This window comes from Pseudophryne corroboree, chromosome 2 (assembly GCF_028390025.1).
Source record: "Pseudophryne corroboree isolate aPseCor3 chromosome 2, aPseCor3.hap2, whole genome shotgun sequence".
NCBI lineage: Eukaryota > Metazoa > Chordata > Amphibia > Anura > Myobatrachidae > Pseudophryne > Pseudophryne corroboree.
In genome coordinates, this window is record NC_086445.1 from 210,065,258 (window position 1) to 210,072,355 (window position 7,098).

The window sequence follows — 7,098 nt, forward strand, 5'->3', positions numbered from 1 at the left end:
ATAACTTTGTGCATTAAACAAAGTTTGTGTACATACACACAATTCATTTATGTTTCATATACACCTTATACACACAGCCTGAAGATCATTTAATACAATATTTTTAATATTTTTTTGTATTAAACAAAGATTGTGTACTTTGAGCCATCAGAAAACAAAGGTTTCACTATCTCAGTCTCACTCAAAAAATTACGTATTTCGGAATATTTGGATATGGGATACTCAACCTGTATCTACTGCCTTCCCTTTCAAATCACAGGAATCTCAAATATCAATGACCACCACTGGGACTACACAGAAAACAATAAATATGGTAAGATTGTCAGCTGCAACAACCAGTTATACCCCTTTCAGACTAGCATACATTTCCCGGGTTATTGCATGTGAACACGCATCAACCCGGGATTTTGTTTAGTCTGAAAGGGTCCTGAAAGAATATTCCGCGTTGTGAGTTGAAGCCAAAATTAATCCAGGATGCAGTGCAGTGTAAACGGGTAAGCCAGGTCAAGGCCCCGGCACCCATTCTCAGCAAAGGATCATCTCCAAGCGCCGCCTCCTGTGTCATCGAAGGTGATGTCACCTACCCGGCAATATGCGGGATCGAGCCACATGTCTGAAAAGGATCTTAAGCCAGGTCTTAAATGTAGAATAATTTGACTAAAGAGCTCGGTTATGAACTGTGGCAATTAATGCCTTGGAATGGTGGTCCGGGACCAATTCATATTGTTTATGGTCAATGTAATAGGCAAAACTAGTACTGGTATTTGCCAATAAATCTTGTACCTTGCAACACAATTGAACCTAAGGATGACATATAAATACAATTTACTTAATTTAAGATTCTAAATTTCTCAATAAGAAAGTTTTGGCCTTGGGGTGCCATGAAAAAAATTATGATACTCTAGGGCGCTGCGATTCAAAAAAGTTTGGGAACCACTGGTCTATGGTACAAATAAAGAATGTGTTTTGGAAGTACAAAGCTATTAATAAATGTTACATAAATTCCAGGGACACTGCTCCTGAGCTGGGCTATCTAATCTCATCACCCATGACTTTATGTGGGTGCGTACATAACCCTTTTCAATAAATATTAACCTATAAAGCCTAGAGAACAGTAACAGATGGTAATAATAACATCTGAGACGCCGATATCCCTCAAGGGAGGGAAACTTAGAGAGAGACAATGAGCCAGGAGAAAATATAGGAGACAATGGCACAGTAGGTGAGAAAATAATAGGGCAACTAGATGTTTATTGGTACAATGTATGCTTCAATGTATTTTTCAAATAGACATATTTTTGCAACAAAAATTAGCAAACTACGCTATGGATAACATCTCCACTTCTATAAACACAATCTTCGTAAATATATCCCTAAGGCTCTGGGCTGCTAGAAATTTGATGCTTATAAGTGCGATGTTCGTTGGCTCTGCATGTTATTTATTTCTTCTGCAGGTTCTCTTTTGCTACAATTGCATCTGCGACTTTATGCTAATGGCATTACAATGCCCTTCACTGGTGTACATCAGCCCACTGTCAGTGTCTACATATACCTCGATCACGCTTGTGCGTGTTTAGACGACATCATCGGTCACACCATTGATAATTTCACCAGCCTTATGCAAGGTGCAGATCATCCGTCTGAGTATGGCCTCCAATTTGAGCAATTCAGCATCTCTATATGCAACCACTTTCAGCCACAGGCCCATACAATTTGTAACATCTGCACCGGATTGGCCAACCCCCTGTGACCACCTGATACATTTCAAATACACTTCTTGGTGCATTTGTCTGAATCTGTACTGCAATTCTGTATGAACACCATTGGGAAAGCATGTGTTGTGCAACTCAGATGCAAGCGCAGACAAAAAAACATCCACAGCCAGTAAACTATTAAAAATAAAACAGCATACACCATGTCAGAAATAACTAATGAAAATTATTACTTGGTATATTCAATCCCTGCAGAATCCATCAACATCACAACTCATGCATCCTAATAATTGGGGTAATGTTGCTGTAAATATAAATCAATCTGTGCACTACAAAGTGGTGAGTATTGAGAATTAAAAAAGAGCAACAGTCAATGCCTATGCAGCCAACCTGCTTCTACTTATCTCAGCAACAGAATAGAAGGAGACACAGAGCATATGCTTGGCTAAGTGATATGACAGTGTAAATATACAGTTACAATAAAATTACCTTGTGTAGAAGGTACAGAGTGATGCAGTGTAAATGAGAAGTACCAAGCTAATTTGCTTTATAAAATAGACTTACTGCAGTAGAGATTACAGAGACATACAGTATATATATAAGACAATTTTACCCCAAGATATTCATGGCGTGGATGGACATCTGCAGTGCCAGATACACATATGCCGCCAGCAATGCCAGATATACATATGCCCCCAGTGCCAGATACACATATGCCCCCAGTGCCAGAAACACGTTTAACCCCAGCGCCTGATACACATATACCCAGTGCTCGAAGTGGGCCGGTATACACCGGTATGGCATACCGACACTCCGAGCAGTAAAGACCCCCGTCGCCTTTCAAATTCTGCGCTGTTCAAGCGCTGGAACCGGCAGTTAATCAGAAGCTGCTGCGTGGCAGCTCCTGATTGGCTGCCGATCCATGGTAGGTTTCTAATGGTGGCGCCGCGGCCATAGGGTCCGAAGGTCCACACCGCCGCTGCCCTGGACCTTCTCACCACCGCCGCCCAGGGCCTTCTCCTGGTCACCGCCGCCGCCCAGGGTCTTCTCCTGGTCCCCACCGCCACCTAGGACCTTCTCCTGGTCACCGCCGCCAACTACAGCCTCTGCACCGCCACCAACCACAGCCCCCTCTGCTGCTCATTAGGTACTGTTACCCTGCTTCCCGATGTCCCGCTGTCACTCTTTCTGTCACTCTCTCTGTCAGTCTCCCTGTCCCTGCTGTCATTCTCTCTGTCCCTGCTTTCACTCTCTCTGTCACTCTCCCTGTCTCTGCTGTCACTCTGTCACTGTCCCTGCTGTCACTCTCCCTGTCACGGTCCCTGCTGTCACTCTCCCTGTCACTCTCTCTGTCACTTTCCCTGTCCCTATGTCCCTGCTGTCACTCTACCTGTCCCAGAATTTCGGCTCATACTGTGTGGCACAATGTGAATTTTGGATCATACTGTGTGGCATAATGTGAATTGTGGATCATACAGTGTGGCATATTGTGAATTTTGGTTCATTCTGTGTGGCGTAATGTGAATTTTGACTCATTCCATGGGAATTTTGGCTCATTCAGTGTGGCTTAATGTGTAAGGGGCACCAGTACTAGATAGTAAAAGTGGTCCAACTATTGTGGTGCATAATGTGTATATGGTGTGGTACACTACATTTAAGGACATGCCCCTTTTTGAGTGACCACATCCCCTTGCACATAATTACAACAATCTATTTTCAATACCCCCACTTCAAAATTTCCGCTTCGACCACTGCATATACCCCCCAGTACAAGGTACACATATGCCCCCAGCACCAGATACACATATGCCCCCAGTGCCAGATACACATATGCCCCCAGCCCCAGCAGTGTTGCTTACCGCCGCCCGCGGGGCTCTATCACCGCTGAGAGGGTTCAGTGTCTGCTGTCAGGGAAGGCGCCGGTTCCAATCAGGAGCAGATGCGATGTCTGACTCCTGCTACCCAGTGCCCTCCTTAGTGTGGCGCCTATTTAACCGCGTACCACGCGTATGTGTGGGGCCGGCTCTGACAGCAGATAAGAGACAACACATCTGCATTAGCTTTTTGTGTACCAGGCATATGTTCAACTGAAAATTTTACATTTTGTAATGCCAAGAACCATCTTGTTATTCTTCCATCACCATCTTTATTTTCAGACATCCATTCTAATGGAGCATGGTCAGTAATTAATCTGAACTTTCTACAAAAGAGATAGTGCCTGAGAGTTTCTAATGCCCACTTAATCGCCAACACTTCAATAGTGGCATAGTATCTACTCCTTCAGAGGATGCTCTACACTTTGTTCTCAGACAGGACAGCACCTATAACTACATCTGATGCATCAGTTTGTACCACAAACACACTTTCAAAATCAGGTGTCATCAACACTTGTTGGGTGCACAATGTTACCTGAAAAGCTTTTCTTTCTTCGTCCATATTCCACTTATCCATAACTGACTGGTTACCCTCAGTAAGGTCAGTTAAAGGGACTGCAATGGTGACAAAATTGGATATAAAACTTCTGTAATACCCAGTTATTCCCAAGAAGGTTCTCAACTGCTTTTTATTGAAAGATCAACATCACTTCTGTATTGCCTCAGTTTTATTGAGTTTGGGTTTTAGCAAACCATAGCCAATGGTATATCCCAGATATTTCACTTTATCCATCCCCAAGCAACACTTTTTTGAGGTTAGCTGTTAAACATGCCTCTCTGATAAAGTCCAACACTACTTGAACACCAGTGGCGTAAGTTCGTCACAGATGCCCGGAGGCAAGATAAATATTGGTGCCCCCCTATTTCCTATATTAAGATAAATATATGTATGTATGTGTGTGTGTATATATATATATATATATATAGAAAAACTGTAAGGACCGGCACTCCCCCTCCCGGACTTAGTGCTTGGGTGCCATCTCAGATAAAATTGGATAATAGGCAACAAAGCAGGCGGCACTCCAAGTCTTTTGAGAATTCAAGTGTATTACACACAAAGCATGATCCGACGTTTCGGGGTCCAAGCGCCCCTTTGTCAAGGGGCGCTTGGACCCCGAAACGTCGGATCATGCTTTGTGTGTAATACACTTGAATTCTCAACAGACTTGGAGACTTGGAGTGCCGCCTGCTTTGTTGCCTATTATATATATATATATATATATTAGTGGTGGACAACGATTAAAATTTCTAATCGCGATTAATCGCATGATTTTCTCAGATTAATCACGATTAATCGCATTGTTATGCGCAAGATTCAATAATGAATTCAAAAGTAGTGTATTGCGCTCCTGATTGGCTGCCAGTACTCGAGTTCCGATTGGCTCGCTGGCGGCCACCAATACACTTGAAATGGCCCTGGCACTGTCACGGTCTCCATGGCTGCCCGCAGCTAACTACTGTATGCACCAACAGCTGGGAGGACGAAGAGAGCTGATTACAACTGCACAGTGCTAGGGGGGGTGATCGCCACAATCACCCTCCGCCAGGGCTGCCATCAGAAATGAAGGGGCCCGGGACTGACAAATGAGGCAGGGCCCCCCTCCCCACACAAACGCTGCCCCATTCCCAGTGGTGCAAGTAGAAAAAATGTCTTACGGGTGTGGCCAGTGCCAGGTATACATGCCCCCTAGTGCCAGATATGCCCCCAGTGCCAGATATCCCCCAGTGCCAGGTACACAAGTCCCCCCAGTGCCAGATATGCTCCCAGTGCCAGGTATACATGCCCCCCCCCCAGTGCCAGATATCTAAATTCTTAAGGGTACGCCGTACCCACCCGTTCCCGCATACTTGCACAGCTGCCCATTCCTCCTCCCTGCATTCTACAAAACTTACATTTTGAGGGGACCCGGGAGGCAGCAGCAAAGATCGGGACAGGGCCAGCTGCCTGCGAACCACCAGGCAGCCACGGCATGGAGGAACAGAGCTGCAACGCTATTATTACTACAGAGCCTGCCGTGAGCCAATCGGAGGTCACGGGCCGGCAGCCAATCAGGAGCTGCCAAATGGCAGCTCCTGATTGGCTGCCGGTCCGTGACCTCCGATTGGCTCACGGACGGCATTGTAGTTAGAATAGCGCTGCGGCTTAGCCTCTGTCCTTCCAAGGCAGCTGCCGGTGCGCAGCGTTAAAATAATTGTCGCCCGTTAATTAGTTAATGCGTTAACGCGATATTAACGCGTTAACTTGCCCAGCCCTAATATATATATATATATATATTTATAAAACACTCACTTCTCCAGCGATGCAGAAAAAGTAGACAAGCCAGCACTCACGTGTAGATGAAAGAAAAGCAGGATTTATTCCTTAACCAAACGGCATGGTGAAGTACAGCAAATACAGCAAACACACCCCGACAGCTGTTTCAACCGACTGGTCTGCCTCAGGGGCTAACCGCACTGTTGTCAGAACACGAAATATAAGCCTCAAATGGCTCCACAATCAACCTAGCAGCATCAGGGCATGGGCTGAGACAAGTCCGGACATGTCTAGTGCATCCCCTGCTGTCTCCTCCCACTCCATGACACTGGTAACTAAGCTAAACAAACCCGGTATAATGCATAGCAACGGCTCCGGAGCGCGGCAAAACGTGCGGCGAGTGGTCTCAGCAGCCTGACTAGTAAATGGCATGCTGATAGTGAGGGGAATTGCAAGGACGCTGTATATCAAAACAGAAGTGAATGAAATGAAGTGATGTGTTTAAAAAAGTAAAAGGAATAGTGCTAAAGCTCAGCAGAACAGGGTTCCCTGAAAGTACTGGCTAGAAAGTGCAGGGTGCAAAAAGCAGGAAGGAATGACAGGTCTAATAGAAATAATAGCAGGTAACACAAGGACAACCCTCAAAACAACCTACTGCAAAGCAATGCCCACTTGTTACGGCAATCAATATAAATAAGAATATATGTGCAAAAAGAATCCAAACTGCCCTATTGGGGAGAAAACCCACAGAATGCACAATGTCCGCTGCCTTGTGGTATTAAGTGAGTGATGTACAGCACCCAGTATTCCCAGATCGTCACCGATACTGGTACTGACTGGGCCCAACACTGCTTAGTTTCCAAGATCAGACGGAATTGGATGTTTGCCAGTGTGGTATGGCTGTAAATATCACCAGACCAACATATGTTGTCTACTGGGGAATCCCATATAGGCAGCTGGAATCTGATACTGCTAAATACAACACCAAAGATGGACAATAAGCTGCACATAGTGAGCAAGAGAGGGTCTGCATGGTGGATCTTGAAAGCGAGGGTGAAAGGAAAGGTGTCACTGCTTGTGAAGTGGGGACCTGTCAGGATCGAGTCTCTAGATACATAAAGACACACAGCGGTGTCTGACAGCACATAGCATGCAAAGAACATCAATGACAGGACACACAGGTTAAGGAATAAATCCT

General features: G+C 45.1%; 1 pseudogene; it reads right to left on the minus strand.

Moving 5' to 3' along the window:
* Positions 1-6,688: 6,688 nt before the first annotated feature.
* LOC135052764 (5S ribosomal RNA) lies at positions 6,689-6,808 on the minus strand (annotated as a pseudogene).
* Positions 6,809-7,098: the final 290 nt, after the last annotated feature.